This window comes from Castor canadensis, chromosome 10 (genome assembly GCF_047511655.1).
Source record: "Castor canadensis chromosome 10, mCasCan1.hap1v2, whole genome shotgun sequence".
Taxonomy (NCBI): domain Eukaryota; kingdom Metazoa; phylum Chordata; class Mammalia; order Rodentia; family Castoridae; genus Castor; species Castor canadensis.
In genome coordinates, this window is record NC_133395.1 from 57,375,773 (window position 1) to 57,395,545 (window position 19,773).

Below are 19,773 nucleotides of genomic sequence, written 5' to 3' on the forward strand. Positions count from 1 at the left end.
AATATAGCAAAAGCACTGTCCTTTAAAAAGCTTTCTCAACTTTTTTTTGTATTTTTTCAAATACACTGTTGGGATTGCTGAACTTCCAGCTCAACCCCTCATCGACAGTCTTCCTGCATATTAAACATGAAAACAAAAAAACTACAGGGTTAACAAAGGTTGAATTGTGTTCCCCAAAATGGCATGAAGTCCCAACATTCAGTACCTATGAATCTAACTGTATTTGGAAATAGTCTTTCAAGATGTAATCAAGCTAAGATGAGGTCACTAGGGCCTGCTCTAGTGACCCTTAGAACAGACAACAGATGGAAGAGTTTGTGATGACAGACGCAGCAACTGAAGTGCTACAGCATAAGCCAAGGACATCCAAGGATTCTGGCGAACCACCAGAAGGTAGGAAGAATTCTCCCTTGGGAGAGTCAAAAGGAGCATGGCTCTATAATGCCTCATTTCAGACTTCCATCTTCTGGAACTATGAGACTATAATTTTGTTGTTGCTGTTTCAAGCAACCTCATCTGTGTACTCTAATAGTAACGCTAGGAAATTAATTCAAGGGTTGTCTCTTTCATATTTCCACCTTCAAGTAGGACTGCATGAAAACTGATACTGAGAGCCAGGTGTGGTGGTGCACACTTGTAATCCCAGCACTTGGGAAGCTGAGGCAGGAGAATCAGTAATTCAAGGCCAGTCAGGGCTACAATGTGAAACACTGCTTTACAAAAGAAAAAGAAAATAAAGAAAGTAAATTAATTCTGATGAGCAGACTATCCCAATGGATGAGATCCCTTGCACCAGAAGTTATTTTTGAATAATCAAAACAGAACCACAGATGTGTCAATGCAATTCAACACCTTCAAACCTGAAAGTATCTCTGGAAACTGCTGAGGTGACCCTACCTTGCCTTCCTAAGGGAATCATCCTGCAGGAGGCAATGAGTCAAATCCAAAAGTACCAGCAGTTCAGTTCTGACCTGGTCCTTTGTTTTTCAGAACACCCAGATCTAAAGGACCCTTAATAATTACCTGATGTTTGGACATCTGTGGGCATGAACATATGTAGATAACAACTCTATGTCATTTAGTGGAATCACAGCACGTACCTCTAGCAACTAGGAAAATGGAGTGTTCCTGTTGAAGACATTAAAATAAAATCTGATGCAAAGGAGATTCTAGTTTTCTCTGCTTAGAACAAAGACATGGGGAATGGATTTAGAAAGATACGAATGCTATAGAAGACAGAATCTGAGAACGTGTCACTAGTTATATTTTTAGAGATATCATACCATAATTCTACAGATGAGAAAAACCACGTTCCAGGTACATCTGTGAGACACCATTGCCAACCCTGGCCCAGACAGGCTTTCTATGTACAAGACGGCAATCCATATGCTTCTCAGCCTTCAAAGGGTATTGACGGTATTTGTTTATAATATGCCTCAGATAGCCCAGCTAAAACCAGTTGTGTTTTGAAGGAAGGCTACCATTTTAAAATGGAAAACGGGGAACATATTCCTATACTATAAAATGTTTATCAAAATCCCAAAGATTGAATATATCAGAAGGCATGGCATTTAAGGTAACGATCTAGTACAAGTGGCCATGATCACAACTTTGTTTTTCTGCACAGACCTAGAAGGATTCCCCTACACTATATACAACAAAAACAATAATATAATAAATAAGGAACATTACTTATCAAACTAAAACAATAAAATTTACCACCACTCATTTTATTTTTTTTTCTTTTATTATTCATATGTGCATACAAGGCTTGGTTCATTTCTCCCCCCTGCCCCCACCCCCTCCCTTACCACCCACTCCGCCCCCTCCCTCTCCCCCACCCCCTCAATACCCAGCAGAAACTATTTTGCCCTTATCTCTAATTTTGTTGTAGAGAGAGTATAAGCAATAACAGAAAGGGACAAGGGTTTTTGCTGGTTGAGATAAGGATAGCTATACAGGGGGTTGACTCACATTAATTTCCTGTGCGTGTGTGTTACCTTCTAGGTTAATTCTTTTTGATCTCACCTTTTCTCTAGTTCCTGTTCCCCTTTTCCTATTGGCCTCAGTTGCTTTAAGGTATCTGCTTTAGTTTCTCTGCGTTAAGGGCAACAAATGCTAGCTAGTTTTTTAGGTGTCTTACCTATCCTCACCCCTCCCTTGTGTGCTCTCGCTTTTATCATGTGCTCATAGTCTAATCCCATTGTTGTGTTTGCCCTTGATCTAATGTCCACATATGAGGGAGAACATACGATTTTTGGTCTTTTGGGCCAGGCTAACCTCACTCAGAATGATGTTCTCCAATTCCATCCATTTACCAGCAAATGATAACATTTCATTCTTCTTCATGGCTGCATAAAATTCCATTGTGTATAGATACCACATTTTCTTAATCCATTCGTCAGTGGTGGGGCATCTTGGCTGTTTCCATAACTTGGCTATTGTGAATAGTGCCGCAATAAACATGGGTGTGCAGGTGCCTCTGGAGTAACCTGTGTCACAGTCTTTTGGGTATATCCCTAAGAGTGGTATTGCTGGATCAAATGGTAGATCGATGTCTAGCTTTTAAAGTAGCCTCCAAATTTTTTTCCAGAGTGGTTGTACTAGTCTACATCCCCACCAACAGTGTAAGAGGGTTCCTTTTTCCCTGCATCCTTGCCAACACCTGTTGTTGGTACCACCACTCATTTTAAACAATAGAAGTTCCTGTAGAATCAGGAAGTATCAAAGGAAAAGGGAAATTTGAAGTAAAAATGAAATGTGAAAAAATAAAAGGCCATGAAGAAAAACAATTCAAAACCTCCAAAGTGGAAGGGCAGTTAAAATGTATACACATAGAACCACACCACAGGTCATTCAAGGTTAAGGCTTAAAACATTGGCTCCATCATCTCTTTCTGACTACAGCACCAATAATGATGGGAAGAATTCTTGCTTCCTCAGACCTCCTGTAAAAGTGCAACATTACAGAAAGTAAAGTGAGCAACAGAGAATGATGATCAAAACCCATTTTCAGGACTAACTCCTTCCATTTCCCTCCTTTTATTGATTTCTTTTTAAATCCACTTTGCACTCGCAGTCAGCTTGGTTGCAGGGAACATGGTTTAATGTACCTTATTGATTCAATTGTACACATTTATACTTGTATAGAAACTTTTGCTACAGTGCATTTATTGATCTCTTAATTATTAATGTAGGCCACAAAACCTGAAGAGCTTTACTATAAATATTTTTTATTTTACCAAATTATGGCAAGAAAATTATTAAAAATTGTCAGCAAATGAAGCATGGTAGCTTGCTTATTCCCTCTAAAAAAAGGCAAGTCAACAGGTTATGTTTCAAATGTGCTGTCGATAACTTTTTCTAAGGTCAGCGAGCAATTCACTAAGTAAAAATGTGTTTAAATTTCTTCCAGAAATATTATTACTGATATTCCCTTAATTTGACCCTGAGAATGACAAGCAAAGGTTCCATTTCATTGTGGCTATATTCAAAGCCACATCGGGTGAGAAAGCTCTCTGGCAAAACTGCCACAAGACTAACAGCCTGTGCTAACAATTGTAGACAAGCTGAAGTGACATACATTGTCTAGGGAACTGTTTTATCCCCCTCACATTAATTCTTAATACTTGGCTTTTAATGTATAGCTTGGCCCTCCATGCCTAGGAAAAGACTCATTCTCATCCAGATACTTCATTGAACAATCACAGCTATAAGGACAGTCTGGAAAGTATCTAATACTTTCCAATAGCAAGGAAATGATGTATGTAATAAAATCAAGACACCCCAGTCACATTTGGAATAAATCTGTGTTGCTGCTTTCCCAGGCCCCTTTAGGTTTTCTCATTCCTAGACAGTTAAGTGGACTGAACGGTACCGATCATTAATAGAGGACTACACATCTGGGAGCACCAGCAGTGAACACCAGACTGAACACTGAATCAGTGAGGGAAGCAGATTTCCCCAGCAAAAGCTGATTTGGATCTCTGGGAAAAATCTCTATGTTGTTCAGAAGTGGCAATGAATGCTTCAAAAGTCTGCCAAATTCTCTTCCAAGCTTCTCTGCTCCTGAGTCCAAGTAATGCTCCTCCCATTAGATTCAGCCCTTCACAGAACTATCCCCAATAGATAGGAAAGCTTCCTCAGAACTAACATCAGTGGCCAAGGGCACCATTCATTGGCACAAGTTACATACCTGACCTGGAACGCAATGCCATGTATACTTAGCATATTTGTATGTTAACATGTATGTAACATATTCAACAAGGAAGGAGACCAGGCTTAAGGAAGGAGAGCAGGCTTCACCTTCTAGAAGGAACCACCTGAATAAAGGTCTGGTATCCACAAATCTACATAATTTAAAAAGTCATACTTTGGAGATATAAATATACCTTGAATTGTATCATAATTAAATTCATCATAATTAGTTTCTTTGAAAATCCTGTGTAGTTTAAGTGAAATGGGTAGAAAAATGTTATTTAAAAGATATTTTCTAAATATGATCATAAAGCATTAGAAATGTCACATTATTTTACACTATACACCTTCAAAGCCCTTTTACCTAAGCTCAAGAGTATACAATATATGATACCACCTAGAGTAAAGTAATTTTATAAATCAGGCCATAGTATTTTAAATGTAAGAATCTTTAATCAGTTTTTAACATAACAATATGTACTTACACAGGCAAGTATACAGTCAAGCAATCCAATAATTTATAGAAAAGCTCTTCAACATTAAATGAATAAAGAAAAATATCTTATACTGAAAATACCTATTCTATAGTTAACTGCCTTTCTCTAATACCATATATAGAATTAAAATGGAACTATCACTTAAAAAGATTAATTGGTAAAGATAACATTAGCTCTATTGAATAACACATCTCTTATCCACATTTAAATAGAAACAATATTTTCATTTACTATTTTGCAAAGAGAAGTGTCCTTTGACTGTATATCATTAGAACTATTCTGGAAAAAAAGTAAAGCAAGTTAATGTCCAACAATGGCAAATATTTCTTCTTGGGTTCTGGTTGCTTGGTTCTTTTTCATGATACCTGACTATATCAAGATATATAGATTTTTTTTTTTTTGTCTCAAACACCCTGAATCATCTCATCTGCCCATACTAGTTTTTCTCAACAGTAACTCAACTCTTAAAAAAGCTCAGCCCTCATCTGAATTAAAACTGCAAAGAAAGAGGCACTGCCTTTAATCTCAGCCAATTCTGCTTAGATAGTTCTCCTCTCTGAACCTGTTTCTCAACTAGCACCAGGACCCCCACCCTGCAGACTCATGGCTTGGTGGGGTTGCCCCCTTGTGGTTAATACTCAACAATTTGCAAAGTCACACTTAAAAAAAAATCTACCCATGTCTCATTTCTTCTGTCACCCACTATTTTCTAGGTTCCAACTAGCTAAAAGATTGATAGCAACTGTTCACTAACCATCTTACATAATTCATTCATTCAACAAACACCCATTGTGTACCAGAATTCTTTTAGGTACTAGGGATATATTAGTGAACAATACTAGACCAAAATTCTTGCCAAAATTCATAGGAAAGTAACACAAGTATTACCTAGTCAATTAATAATAAATTTTTTATAAAACCATGTGTGCTTGCAGCAGATTCTAACTAACCGACAAAAATAACATGAGAAGAGCTTTTAAAGTGGGGTTGCATTTTAAATAAGATGATTAGATAAGGTGATATTGGATAAAGACTTAAGAAGGTGAAAGCCATGTATAGTGTAGACAATATGTTCCAACAAAAAGGCACAGCAAATTCATAGGTGGTGAATTAGAAGATCAATATTTCTGGGAACAGAAATGAGGGCAATGTGTCTAGAGTGGGTAAATGAGACTAAGTATGGTGGGTATTCAAGTAAGAAGACAGCATTAACCACTGTAAGGACTTTGCTTTTACTCTGAATGAGAAGAGAAACCACTGAAGGGTTTGGAACAAGGCAGTGACATCATCCAATATACTTATTTTTAGACACTTTGATATGACTACAATATGGCTTATCCCCCCCCCAAACTCACAGTGAAACTTAATGCCCATGGTAAGATATTAAGAGGGTAGATATTTAATCCAACTACAGTGTTGAGAGGTACCGCTTCCAAGAGGTGATGAGGATTAGATAAGGTCATTAGGGAGGAATCCTAAAGATACAAGAAGAAACACACACACGTATTCTCTGTCTCTTGCAATGAGATACCTGACACCACCTTAAAACTTTGCTGGCAGCCCGTTCACCGTGCACCTCCTGAACTATGAGTCAAAACAGTCCTTTTCCTGTCTTAACTTACCTAGTCTGTGATATTGCAATATTAGAAACAACACATGGATGGATCTTACCTTTCTTGAGATGTAACTGACATGCTATATAATTAACCAATTCAAAGTTTATAATTCAATGTTTTTTTGTATATTTACCAAATTGTGCATCATTATCACAATCAACTTAGCATTTTCATCACTCCAAAAAGGAGTCCCAAACCCACCCTCAACTCCCAGCCCTAGGCAACCACCAATCTACTATCTCCATAGAGTTGACTAGTCAAAGTCTGAAGGACCAAGGACCAGACGCACTGTTCAAGGGCAGGAGAAGAAATTCACCCTTTTACTACCTCTTTCTTCTACCTGGGCCCTCCCCAGATTGAATTATGTCTATCCACATCACTGAAATCTATCTTCTTTACTTAATTTATAGATTCAAATGCTAATCTCTTTTGGAAATACCATCAAAGATGCAGCCAAAAGTAATATCTTATGAATTATTGCCATTGCACCAGCTAAGAGAAGATGGTGGCTCAACTAGGGAGGGTAATGGGGGAGAGTGATTGAGAAGTGCTTTGAAAGGCTAGCTGATAGGTCTGCAGAAAGACTGAATGTGGGGATCAACGAAGGAAAGCATTCCAAGGTCACTCTAAAATTTTGGGTTCTGAGGTCGGATCCAATGGAGAAGAGTGACATGATCATTCAGGCTACTGTATTAAAAATAGATGGAGGAGGGACGGGGGAAGGAGAGCAGAGAAACTAGTCAAAAGTCCACCTTGTTAATCCTGCATCAGAAATTTGAAATGTTACTAGTACTTCTTACAGATAAAATGACTACTATCAAATATAATTTATTGTGAGAACTTCAGGTTTCACCACAGGCCACTGGAGAAGACCGTATAGATAGATGGGATTTTAGGCACTCTCACATCACACACCTCTGGAACACTTTCAATGGAAGACAAGACATCTTATTTCCTATTAACTCAGAAATCCTCTTAAGCATCTTTTGTAGTTGATGTTCTAATAGGTCCAGCATGGGGGGTTCTTGGCATAAATCCTCAAGTTCTATTAAAGCCCCTTGAGAAGATGGTCAAAACATAACCCAAGTAGCTCATACTTGGGAAAAAGCCCACTGCAGCTCTAGTGTCCCCTGAAGAGACTTAATCTTCCTCCCTCCCCTGGCCTCAAGAGAGGCAGGTGAAGGAGGATAAATACTAGAACACACAGGAGGAAGCAGAGCACTGATGCTGTCCATTTCTGCATATGAAAGGTTTTTTTTTTTTTGTACTTAGCAACCTTCCACTGGCTTCTTTCCTAGAAAATATTTCCATGTCAGTGAAAACCTATTGATTCCATGGGGCACAAGGAATGACACTTGCTAAAAGTTCCTTTCCAGTAAAAACATGAGACTGCCAGGCTTCTCTGAATTCAGGTCTGGGCAACACTGAACTGGTTCTGAGAATGTATTATAAAAACAAACAAAAGGAGTCCAGTTTGAAACCCGAATAAGACCCTGAAGTCATTTTTTTCCAGTGAACCATCAGCTAATGAGGAAGCTGTGCCTCATAGCACTGGGGATGCACAAAGAAAAGGAGACTAGGATACCATGCCAAGGATTTCCAAGACACACACACACACAAAGGACCATGTAAATCTGTCCTCCAGCATAGCGACAAAACAAAGATTATGTGGAATATCTGAATGGACTATTAAGTGGTCATCTGTAGAGGAATGGAAAGCATGAAGACCCACTCCAAGAACTGGTATTAAAACAAACAACCCAAATGTAAACATGAACACTGTTTGCTTCAATTAAGTCTAAGCTATAGGAGTGTGAACTTTAATATTTCCTCAGTGTACAGCTCTGCTCGTGCTTTCACCATTATTAAAGTATGTTTATACAGGGTTTGGCTTTTCATCTATTATGGAAAAATTACATCTTGCCAACAGCACTACAGAGGCCTAAACAGTAAATCCTCCACTGACCTTGAACCCAAGCTAAAGCAAATAGTCACTCTCCTTGGTGCTGAACTGCCTAACTAATACACTGCATAAAAGGTGAATATAAATTACATCTACAATGCATCTTAGCATTATGGATTGCCAACAGTTCCTCTACAAGGCCGTGTTTGCAGAGGCACCTCAATGTGAAGAAAATTCTTAGGGAAGAAACTGCTTAAGCATTCACTCACAAATAATGATCAGTTATGTATTAAACACTAAGTGTTTACTCGGCCTTGCGCTCCAAAGAGGAGGTAGCAAGATGATGACAGCCTCTAGTTTTAAGGTTTCACAAGAATGGATGAAGAGAAGCTTCTAAACAGAGAATATCATAACAAGAACAGGGGCAAATGCAATAAATCCCTGAGATGGTGAAGCACCAGCAGACAGGTAAAAGAAAACAGAAGAGAAAGTAGACTGGGTGCTAGTGACTCACGCCTGTAATCCTAGCTAATTGGGAGGCTGAGATCAGAAGACTCACAGGTAAGGCCAGTCCAAACAGAAAATTTGCAAGAACCCCATCTCAACCAATAGCTGGGTGTGTTAGTGCCTGCCTGTCATCTCAAGCTGCTTGAGAAGCTCAGATCAGAAGAATCATAGCTCCAAGCCAGCCTGGGCAAAAATGTTAGTGAGATCCCATCTTAACAGAAGAAGGTGGGCATGGTGGCATGCACCTGTCATTCCAGTACAGCAGGAAGCATAAAATGGGAGGATCTCAGTGCAGGCCAGCTAGGCAAAAAGTAAGACCCTGTCTCCAAATTAACCAGAGGGGCTGGAAGATGTGGCTCAAGTGGTAGAGTACCTGTCTAGAAAGCACAAAGCTCTGAGTTCAAACTCCAGTACCACCAAAAACAAAAAAATACTAAATGAAAAAAGCAAAGAATAAAATGATAAAGGTACAAAATCACGTATATAGCCAGGCACTAGTGACTCATGCCTGTAATCCTAGCTACTCAGGAGGCAGAGATCAGGAGGATAGTGGTTTGAAGCCAGCCAGGGCAAATAGTTTGTGAGACCCAACCTCAAAAAAACCCATCATAAAAAAAGGCTGGTGGAGTGGCTCAAGGTATAGTTCAGCCCCCAGTACCTAACACACACACACACACACACACATACACACACACACACACACACACACACACAATGTATAAAGTAAAAATATGGAAGAGAATATACAGAATTCAAAAACATTGGATAAAAGTGGTAGAATTTTAGCTTTCTTTTGAAATTTCCTTTAATCTTACCATAAACACACATATACTATATTTTACAGGCAATTAGAGTATACATGAATAAACAGTACAACTCCAACTCCATTTGTAATGATCAAAAAGAAAATAAGTGCTAGCCTGGGCAATAATTAACCAATTATGCTAAGCTGGGGGGCAGCAGGAATGAGAAAACTGAACAGAAGCATGGGAAAAGATTTTTCACAGGGTATAAAAGATTACTGTCCATCCATTGAATTCTGAGGAAAAGTGACAGGGATTTCTAAAAGACAAAAGAAGTCACACGAACAAAACACGTGAGATTGAGAATAAATAACAGTGAATAACACAGCACAAAAGAAAAACAGGAGGGGACTACATGGCTTTTAGAGGGGATGTAATACATGGCAAGTGTCCAAAAACCATTGAAACACAAAGTAATTTCAATCCGTTAACCTCAAGTCCACTTTCTTGCTTCCAGATAGCAATCTGAACCCCCCAGAATGCAGTTTGTCTGTCCTTAACAATTCAGCAAATTTCAGTTAAAAAAAAAAACCCACCACTTTTGTAAATCATGTTAGTCTGTGTCAGCATCTCCCACATGCTGCCGAGAATGGGGCAACTAAACTGTTGAGTTATCAGGCTTTCCCCTCCAGTATAGCAAGATGGGAATAGTGACAAGAAAATGGTACCTCTCAGCAGAAAATGTCAAGTAAGCAAGGCATGATAATACATACCTGTAATCACAGCATTCGGAAGGCTAAAGCTGGAGCATTGCAAGTTCAAGGCCAGCCTGGGCTACATAGGGAGACTATCTAAAAAAAAAAAAAAAAGAAAAGAGAGAAAAAAAGAAAAAAAGTAGCAAAAAATCCAAATGATAGGGTCTACCACTTGCAATCAGATCACAACATGCTTCAGTTTCCTAGTCTGAAAAGTGGGTATAATTTCAACTTGTGAAATTCAAATGACAGATCAAAGATAGCTCAGTTCCTGAGACACAAGAGACATAGATATTTCTGAATGAATAAATGAACCAATGTGTCATGGTATCACATGGTGTCATAAATGTGCGTGAAAAGAAGGTTCTGAAAATGGCAATATTCTAGTGAATTCTACCACTGTAGAAGTAAATTTATGTCAAGTAACTTTCTTTTCTCATCAATTTCTCCCAATTACTGCTACTATTGTTTCGCCCTTTTCATGAAAGCTTCCCAGTCATCTGTAATCCCGTCCTCATGGTAAACGTGTATTTCTGTGCCTGTTGCCTTCTCTCTTCAGAACCATAAGTCTATGATGAGAAGGGCTGTGTCTTCTAGTTTATGAGCATGCAAAAAATCATCCAACCATTCAGAGAAGGAACTATTGCTAAGCCTTCCTCAGACCCAAGGGAGAACCTTCTGGTGCCAACACCTGTGTGGTAACAGTGAAGGCAATCCCAGGTTCTTCCACAATGTTGAGGCAAAATATGTCTGAAGATGTAGATGTGAATAGCACATCAAGTTGGATACCTTTCACTTAAAGGATGTAAGATTGAACAATATCCTCTAGATCAGAATTTGTTAATCTGGGTCCTCAGATCCTAATGGGATCCATGAAGAGAATTCATGAAAGCACTTAAACTCAGATGGGAAAAACACAGACCTTTACTGTCTGGATGAAATTTAGCATTTGCTCTACTTATGAATTTAGGCAACAAAATCAAGCATGGCAGCACTATCAGTATTTATACATTTGTCACCAACAGAAACCACAGATATTTTTACATCTCATTGCAATTACTGCCGATATCTCAAAATATTATTTATGGTCATCTCCACTTTGAAATTACAGTGGTCATTATACCCACTGCTAGATCAAATATAATGTGTTAATGAAGAAGCATGTATACTGCTGTAATCCAAAATTTTAAAATAATTTTATAACTATTTCAATATAACTGCGCCCTGTCATTGTAGATATCTTACTTTATATGTTCACACACACTATCTGAGAAACAGACCATAGACTGCAGCAGTCTACAAAAGATGTCTGCTGCATTAAAAAGGCTGAGAACCCACGGCCAGCCATTCAAAGCTTTGTGCAAGTACCAAGCCTGTTGCTTGTAATTCTCAAATGGGAAGATAAAAACATGCTTTGAGAATCTGCAACCATTCCGATATGCAGAAGTTACTTATATTGACTACAAGGTTCAACATTAACGACATGATTTACAGAAGAAGGGCTCCTGCTGTGCATGCAATTGCCCGACTGGAGTCATTCTTACTACTTGTAGCATAGGGTTAAAAACAAACATTTCAGTCATGGACTTGGCTTTGAATCCTATCTCACATTTACTAACTGGCCTTGACAAAGTCATTAACCCTCAATAAGCCTCAGTTTTCTCAAATATAAAATGTGAATGCTATTATACACCTGATATATTGTAAGAACTTTTGTAAATGCCACAATGTACCCCAGCAGAATAAAAAATATTTTAAATGTGAATGATAGTCTCTAGAAGCATTTTTAGGAGGATTAAGTAGTATTCATAAAACAATAAGTAGTACACACAAAGTACTTAGCACAGTACCTGAATACTCAGTAACTTGTAGCCATATCAATACCCTACTTTAATTATTAATATAATTTAAACCATAGTTTATACAGTCTTTTTAAGATGATTTTTTGAGACAGGGTCTTTCTATATAGCACAGGCTGACCTTGATTCGTAATCCTCCTACCTCAGCCACCCAAAGTGCTAGGATTACAGATCTGCACCACCAAACTCAGTTATGGTGATTTCTTCAAAGGATTCTATTGCTAAAGGCAATATAACATAATGCTTTAGCACACAAACTAACAACAGGCTGCCTGGGTTTAAACTTTACCACTTACAAGCTCTGTGACTCTAGCTAAGTCACTTACTTTCTTTAAGAGTCCATTGCTGTTCTGTAAAATAGAGAAAACAACAGTATCCAGTCCTAGGGTTGTTATGAGGGTCAAATTAGTAACCATATGTAAAGCACATTAAAAAGTGCCTGGCACAGTGCACTTTGTAATTACCAGGATTTTTTATCAATAGTTGTTACATAATAGCTTCCCATCAACTTACACAGAACTCTTTCCTCCTTTAATCTGAATATTAGTGATGGTTTATCATAATGAACTAGAGTCAGCCCCACTTAAACTATTTCCATGAATACACTCGATGTTAATGAGGGCAAGGAAGAAAACAAATTCATCTACAATTATTTCCAAGGAGTGACTATAAAGACTCCATGAAAGACTCTACAGTTTGAAGTGCTCCTTTTATGGGAACAGATCAATGCTTTATAGGAATAAACAAAACTTTGCTCTTAAACCTTTAAGCAGGTGCATACAGAAGGCTCTGAGGCCCTGGCCATAGCTCACCTTGAAGAAAGGAGCCATTGAAATGCTGTCCTCTGTGACAACAGCAAGACCACATCAGCATCACGGGATCAGAGATGCACCTGTTTCCCAGCAGGGGACTGGCCCTGCTCCTCACCTGGCAATTAGTAGGGGTTGACTTCATTTTACACCTAACAAAACACTGATCTCTGAGAATGTGACTGATGCTATTTTCTGAATGGCAAATTAATAACAAGCGCTCCATTTCTCTCCATATATTAGGTACTAAGTAATTACTAACTCAACAATTAATCATTGGAGCAAAATTATGAAGTGAAAGTATTCTCATCATTATTTTACTGCACTTTTTTTTTTACTTAAGGGTTTCAAGAATTTAAAATTTTTTGCTTTATATAATATTAACTCTCCCAACACGTAAGACAAGGGATATTAGCTTGTATGGATAGAGATACATACCTCAGTAATTCCATTATACTCTTAAATTAGTGCTCATCACCACCCTCAATACTCACCAAAACCCCAAATACTAGATCTGAGGTTTTTTAATTATAATAATTAAGAGGCTACTAAGCCATCAGTGTGAAAAAGTCAGAGGTAATAAGTGTTTCGGTTTTTCCCAGATGCACACAGAGGTGTCTCTTGGAGATTGTGTTTTCTAACACACATGACTAAAGGTCCATTCCCAGGAGGAAAAGAAACAGGAAGCTTTTCCTCCCAACAAGAAAGTAAAATTTGGCACAGTCTGGATTTAATAACCAAAGATTTACCAGGTTGTGGAAGAATTTACAGTGGAATCAAGGCAGATGTGATCATTAGGGGGCTTCATTTCATTCTTCAGTCCTCAAGTCTGTCCTTTTATTTCCAACATGCCTTAATGATGACAAAACTATGACATTCCAGCTGAGGGATGAATAGCTACCTCTGCAATGCTGGCTTTCAACACCATGAGGGGCTTTGCAAAACAACTCTGGGAGAGGTGGGCCTGGGTTTTAGTGCTGGGAGCATGGGAGCTCAACCACACTGCCATGTCTTCCAAATTTCCAGGCTGCTAAACTTGGTTCTCAACTCCACTCTGATAGAATTCTGCAGAGGAGCATTTTTGTAATTCAGATTAAGCCAAGACTCTGATCTGGAACCTTTTGTCAAATGCCTTGCAATAAGATTAACAAATGTGCACTCTATGAATAGATAAAGTAAGGAAAACAGGAGAGAGACCCAAGAACATATATCCAGTAGGTACAATTACATGGTTAGCATTTGGTGCATAATTTTCCCATGGGATTGAATTACTCTGGAGCCCATTCAAATAAAATAATTTTAAAGTGTTTACATAATTCCTTTACCAATGGAACCAATGGAATATTTTATTTAACTGAAATTCTACATATCCTTAATCATCATAAACATTTATTCTGATGTGAGAATAATCCTCCTAGAGCACAAACATGACCTAGTTCTCCCCATATTAAACACCTCTAGTGGGTCCCTTGTGCCTATGCCTCAAATTCAAACACTTCAAGATGACAAGTAAGACCTCTGTAGTCTGGCCTCTGCCTATGACTCTAGCTTCATTTACCTCCATGGCTGCCAGGACACTACACACCTCTCAGAGAAACCAAATTTTTCAGCGTGCTTCTTCATATCCCTCATTCCTTACTCACACTGCTTCTGTATCTACAATATTTTGTGTTTGTAGTAGTTTCTACAAATATTTGCTCATCTTTCCCAGCTCCTCTAAGGCCATCTCTGATGGAAAGTTTTTACAACTCTCCTCTCCTCAGAAGAGACACTGGCTCCCTTGGTAAGGAGGGTCCACAAATCTCTGGTACTGCTCCTGTCCTTCCAGCTGCAATAGCACTTAACTCATGGGAGAATAATGCAAATACAATAAATCTTACATGTAAGGTGAACAATTTCATAAGTTTTAACATACAATTTACCATAGGAATCAGGATAATGAACATATTTACTACCTCCAGAAGTTTCCCATGCCCTTTGTCACCCCTCCTCTCACCTCTTCCTGCCCTTCCTTATTCCCAGGAAACCATTCACATTCTTTCTGATACTATAGATACATTAGCATTTCCAGAGGTTTTAGACATATGAAGTCATGCAGTATGTAGTCTTTTTATTTTGCTTTGCTTTCTTTCATTCAGCCTAATTATGACATTCATCCACATTGCTGCCGAATCAATGGCTCATTACAGTTTATTGCTCATTAGTTAGAGCACTGTATGGATATACTACAATGAGTTTGCCTTTATATCTGTTGATGGACATTTGGGTTGTTTCAAGTTTATGGTATTATAAAGTGCACTGCTATTAATAAACAGATATATAGATATATAAAAGTTTTCATACAGACATGTTGTCTTTCCTCTTGGGTAAATACCCAGGAAAGAGAAGAATATCTAACAGTATATAAAAGAAAGTTCCATTTCCTCCTCTATATTATTGTCAACATTTGGTATGATTTGTTGTTTGAATTGCAGCCTTTCTCTTACATCTGCTGTGACCTCACTGGGGTTGTACTTTGCATTTTCCAAAGGACCAATCATACCAGCATCTTTTCATGTGCTGATTTGTCACCCATATTTCTTCCTTAGTGGCATATCTGTTCAAGTTATTCACCCATTTTTAGTGGGCTGTTTTCTTATTATTAATTTTGAGAATAATTTATATATTCTGAATTGCAAATCGGATATAAAATTTGCAAATATTTTTTTCCTATCTGTGGCCCATCTTTGCATTCTTTTAACACTAAAGAGTGGAAATTTTTTGAGGCTATCCAATTTATTAATTTTTTTATAGATTGTGCTTTTGGCATCATATCTAAGAAATCTTTGCCTATGTCACAAAAATGTATTCCTATGCTTTCTTCTACAAGATTTATAGTTGTAGGTGTTTCATACATGTATCTGATCTACCTATATTTTTTTTTACTACCATAATGCCATTTTCTGAAGAAATGATCCTTTCTCCACCAAATTACTTTTGCACCCTGTCTAAATTCATGTGTGGGTCTATTTCCAACCCTATCTCTCTTCTGTTACAGTTACCTACATGTCTATTATGATACGTTGTCACACTCTTTTTATTGCTATTGCTTAGTCTTCAAATCAGACAGATTTAGTCCTTTAACCTAATTCTTCTTTTCCAAGGTTGTGTTGGTTATTCTAGGTTCTATGCATTTCTACATGACTTTTCAATACCAAAACTTCTGGCATTTTGATTGGGGTTACATTGAATCCATAGACCAGTTTGGGGGAAACTGAAATCATAACAATATTAAGACTCTGGACCATGAATGAGTTACAGTTATCCATTTATTTAGGTCTTCTTTATATTCTCCTCCAAGATGTTACAGTTTTATGTGTTCAGGTTTTGCATTTTTGGCAATGCTGGGGATGGAACCCAGGGCCTCACTATGCTAAGAATGCACCATGAGCTCCATACCCAGCTGCACATCTTTTCTTAGATTTATTACCAAACAGTTCATAGTTTTGATGGTATTTTGACATTTTTATTTCAGTTTCTGGTTGTCCATTGCCAGCATATGGTAACACAATTGATTTTTATATACTGATATTGTATCCAGCAACCTAGCCAGAGGACACTGGAATTAAGAATTAAGATTAGTATCTCCATGCCTTGGGGGACAAAGGAAGTTGATAACAACTACTCACAGAAGAATGTATGCTGTGGAAACACATTTGCCATGGAGAGAAATGAGAAGTAGACATATCCTCTCCATTTCCACGTCTATGCCTTTGATAGTTTGAATGAACCTTTAAGCCCATTGGCCAAGTGATTTGGGAAAAGTCTGAGACTCATTGTGTCTGGATCTTCCTATACCATTGCTGAAATGTGAACCGTCACATATAATCCCTCACCACAGAAGAACTCAAGGGAAGAGTAGCAGAGGGGCCTCACTTTTCTTTTGGTCTAAATTCTTTCGGGCTGGTTTCTGCCTCTTCTCCTCATCCTGGTACTGGTTTCCTGAATAGGAATATAGTCTTACATTCCAGAACTGACACTTGGGGTATTTGTCTGTCAACGTGTATTATGAGTGAGTAGTCCTGGGTACCCAACTTGAAGCTCCACAATTAATCTGGACTGCCTGTGTAACTGAATCCACTGGTGTCCTTGGTGACCCTGCATCTGTAAAGAGGATGCTTCCTTAACAACGGAGTGGCTGTCTTTGCTGCACTGATTCTCCACAACAATAAACTCAGAGGTCATGTGGTCCTCCACCCTTCATGCCACCAGAACTCTATCTGCTCACAACATAGAAGAAAGAAAATTGCTGTTCTAGGGTCCAGAACACAGATCACTTCTCTGGTCCTCACTGAGCAGAAAACCTCCCATTTGGAAGGATTTTTAGTTCCCCCCACATCTCTAGATGACTGTCACTGTGAGAGGCTTCCTCTGTGAGTATGAAGGTCATGCTGTGTGAAGGGCAGAGAGAAACAGACACCAGCAGCCACACATGGAATTAGCCTCACAGACTGAAATCTAGCCAGGGTTCCCCATACCTGCTGCTTCTCTCTAGGCTGACTGATGGACCAGTGGCTCAGGAAGCCCCAGCCCTGCTTTACCGGGCATGGTATACCAGGGAAGTTGTAAGGCTTCTTATACTTGTGCGCTCTACCTCATCATAAATCATTACTTGTGGACCCTAAATGTCTTTCACTTAACTTATTTTTATTTTTTACAATAATACATTTTCAGGGCATAAAATTAAAAAACATGACTGGAAATGATAACTTATGATTATAATCCGAGTCACCTGGGAGATGGAGATTGGGAGGATCATGATTTGAAACCGGTCTGGGCAAAAAGTTCTTCACACACCCCCCATATCAACCAGTAAGAGGTATGCATGGTGGTACACCCTGTAATCCCAGCTACATGGGAAGCATAAACAGGAGGATAGCAGTTCAGGCCAGGTTGGGCAAAAATGCAAGACCCTATTTCTAAAAATAACTAAAAGCAAAACAGGATAGGTGGTATAGCTCAAGTGGTAGAGTGCCTGCCTAGCAAGGGTGAGGCCCAGAGTTCAAACTCCCATACTGCCAAAAAATAAAAGAAAGTACAATTATGTCTAAATAAGAAAACTAAAATCATCTTTAATCTACTACCACCTAAAAATAACCATTCCTAATATTTAGTATGCATGTACCACAATTTTCACATTTTCCTCCCCAACATTTTCAACAAAACTGAAATCAAGAGGCCATGTACCAGGTACCAGTGGCTCACACCTGTAATCCTAGCTACTTGGGAGACTGAGATTGGGAGGATCATGGTTCAAGGCCAACAAGGGCAAATAATTCATGAGACCCCCCCCCCATCTCCAAAATAACCAGAGCAAAATGGACTGGAGGAGTGGCTCATGCAGTAGAGAGCCTGCTTTTGCAGCCATGAAGCCCTGAGTTCAAACCACAGTTCTGCCAAAAAGAAAAAAAAATTCAAATACAAAACTTATCTAGAATTGCTTTCTAAGTTGTCAAATAAAACAGAAGAAAAATGTTGATTATTTTTTGGTGTGATCTTAGCAAAATGAGTAATACATGACAGAAAGATGAAACCTTCAACCAAAACCATAAAAATAATTATTGTGTGAGAACTATTTCTAGTCAGCCATGATTTTTTTTTTTTTTTCAGTACTGGGGCTTGAATTCAGGGCCTCCACCTTGAGCCACTCAGCCAGCCCTTTTTGTGATGGATATTTTTGAGATAGGATCTCACAAACTATTCGCCCAGTCTGGCTTCAAACTGTGATCCTCATCTCTGCCTCCTGAGTAGCTAGGATTACAGGCATGAGCCACTGGCACCCTGCGTCAGCCATCATTTATTACTACAATAAGGACAATTAACTAGCTAATGGAGAAATCCTTTGGGAATTAGAAAGCCATGCCAAGAACACACTCCATCAGCCAGGTCTCATGGATAGTCCAATCCATAGGCAAAGCTCTAAGAAGCCCACAGATATATGTAGTTCACCCACTTGGGGGTAAAGAATGGAAAAGAGTCAAAGCCACACTCTTCTTGGTAAGAAGTGCCAGAGGTCCAGAAAAAGGCATGCATGAGAAGGCAGATACCATGCACTCTCTCTCACTGGACTGCAAGACCTCAACTCCACACCTTATTCCTCCTGTTATCCCTAGTGCCCAGCACTTAGTAAGGATTTGCTCAATTTAAGAGATATCCCAGAAGCAGTTTAGCTGAAATTGAACAAGCAGAAACTAGGCTCTGTCACAAAGAAAAGAAAAGAAAAAAAAAAACATCTTCTCTAATTATTGCTGTACCACTGTGGTTTAGGCAGAAGCCACCCTGTATGTTACAGGTAAATGTTCATAAAGGAGATAGATAATTTTAGGGCTCTAGGCATCCTTAATCCAACTAAATGCACACGTGTGTGCATGCACGTGCACACACACACACACACACAATTTTCCAACTCTAGCTGAACAAAATTTTTGAGATGGGATCTAGCCTCACACATGCTATCCTTCTGCCTCCGCCTCCCAAGCAGCCATGCAACACCACATCCAGGTGCCTGTTGAATATGTCTTTTACTAAGACACACTGTTTCCAAAGTTAATATGTACACTGAAGGAGAAAAAAGAAGTAGATACCTGATATGGTAGATCAATTAATTGCAAAATGTCTCACAATTCTCTCTTCCTCTCAGCATCCATGCCCTCTGGCACCTGACTGCAGTTTTTCTCACTGAGGGGAGAGTACATTTCCCCATCCTTTGAATCTGGATTGACCCTGTGACATTCTTTGAGTAACAGAATACAGAGGAAGTTGATACACTCCAGATTCAAAACTTGGTCTCAAAAGGTCTTGTGAGCATCTAGTTTTACCACAACCCTTCTCAGACATCAAACCAGGCTG

At 38.8% G+C, this 19,773-nt stretch overlaps 1 protein-coding gene across 9 annotated transcripts in view; it reads right to left on the reverse strand.

Moving 5' to 3' along the window:
- Enox1 (ecto-NOX disulfide-thiol exchanger 1) overlaps nucleotides 1-19,773 on the reverse strand; it is a 554,869-nt gene that overhangs the window by 505,360 nt on the left and 29,736 nt on the right. The gene's annotated exons all lie outside the window — the stretch shown is intronic.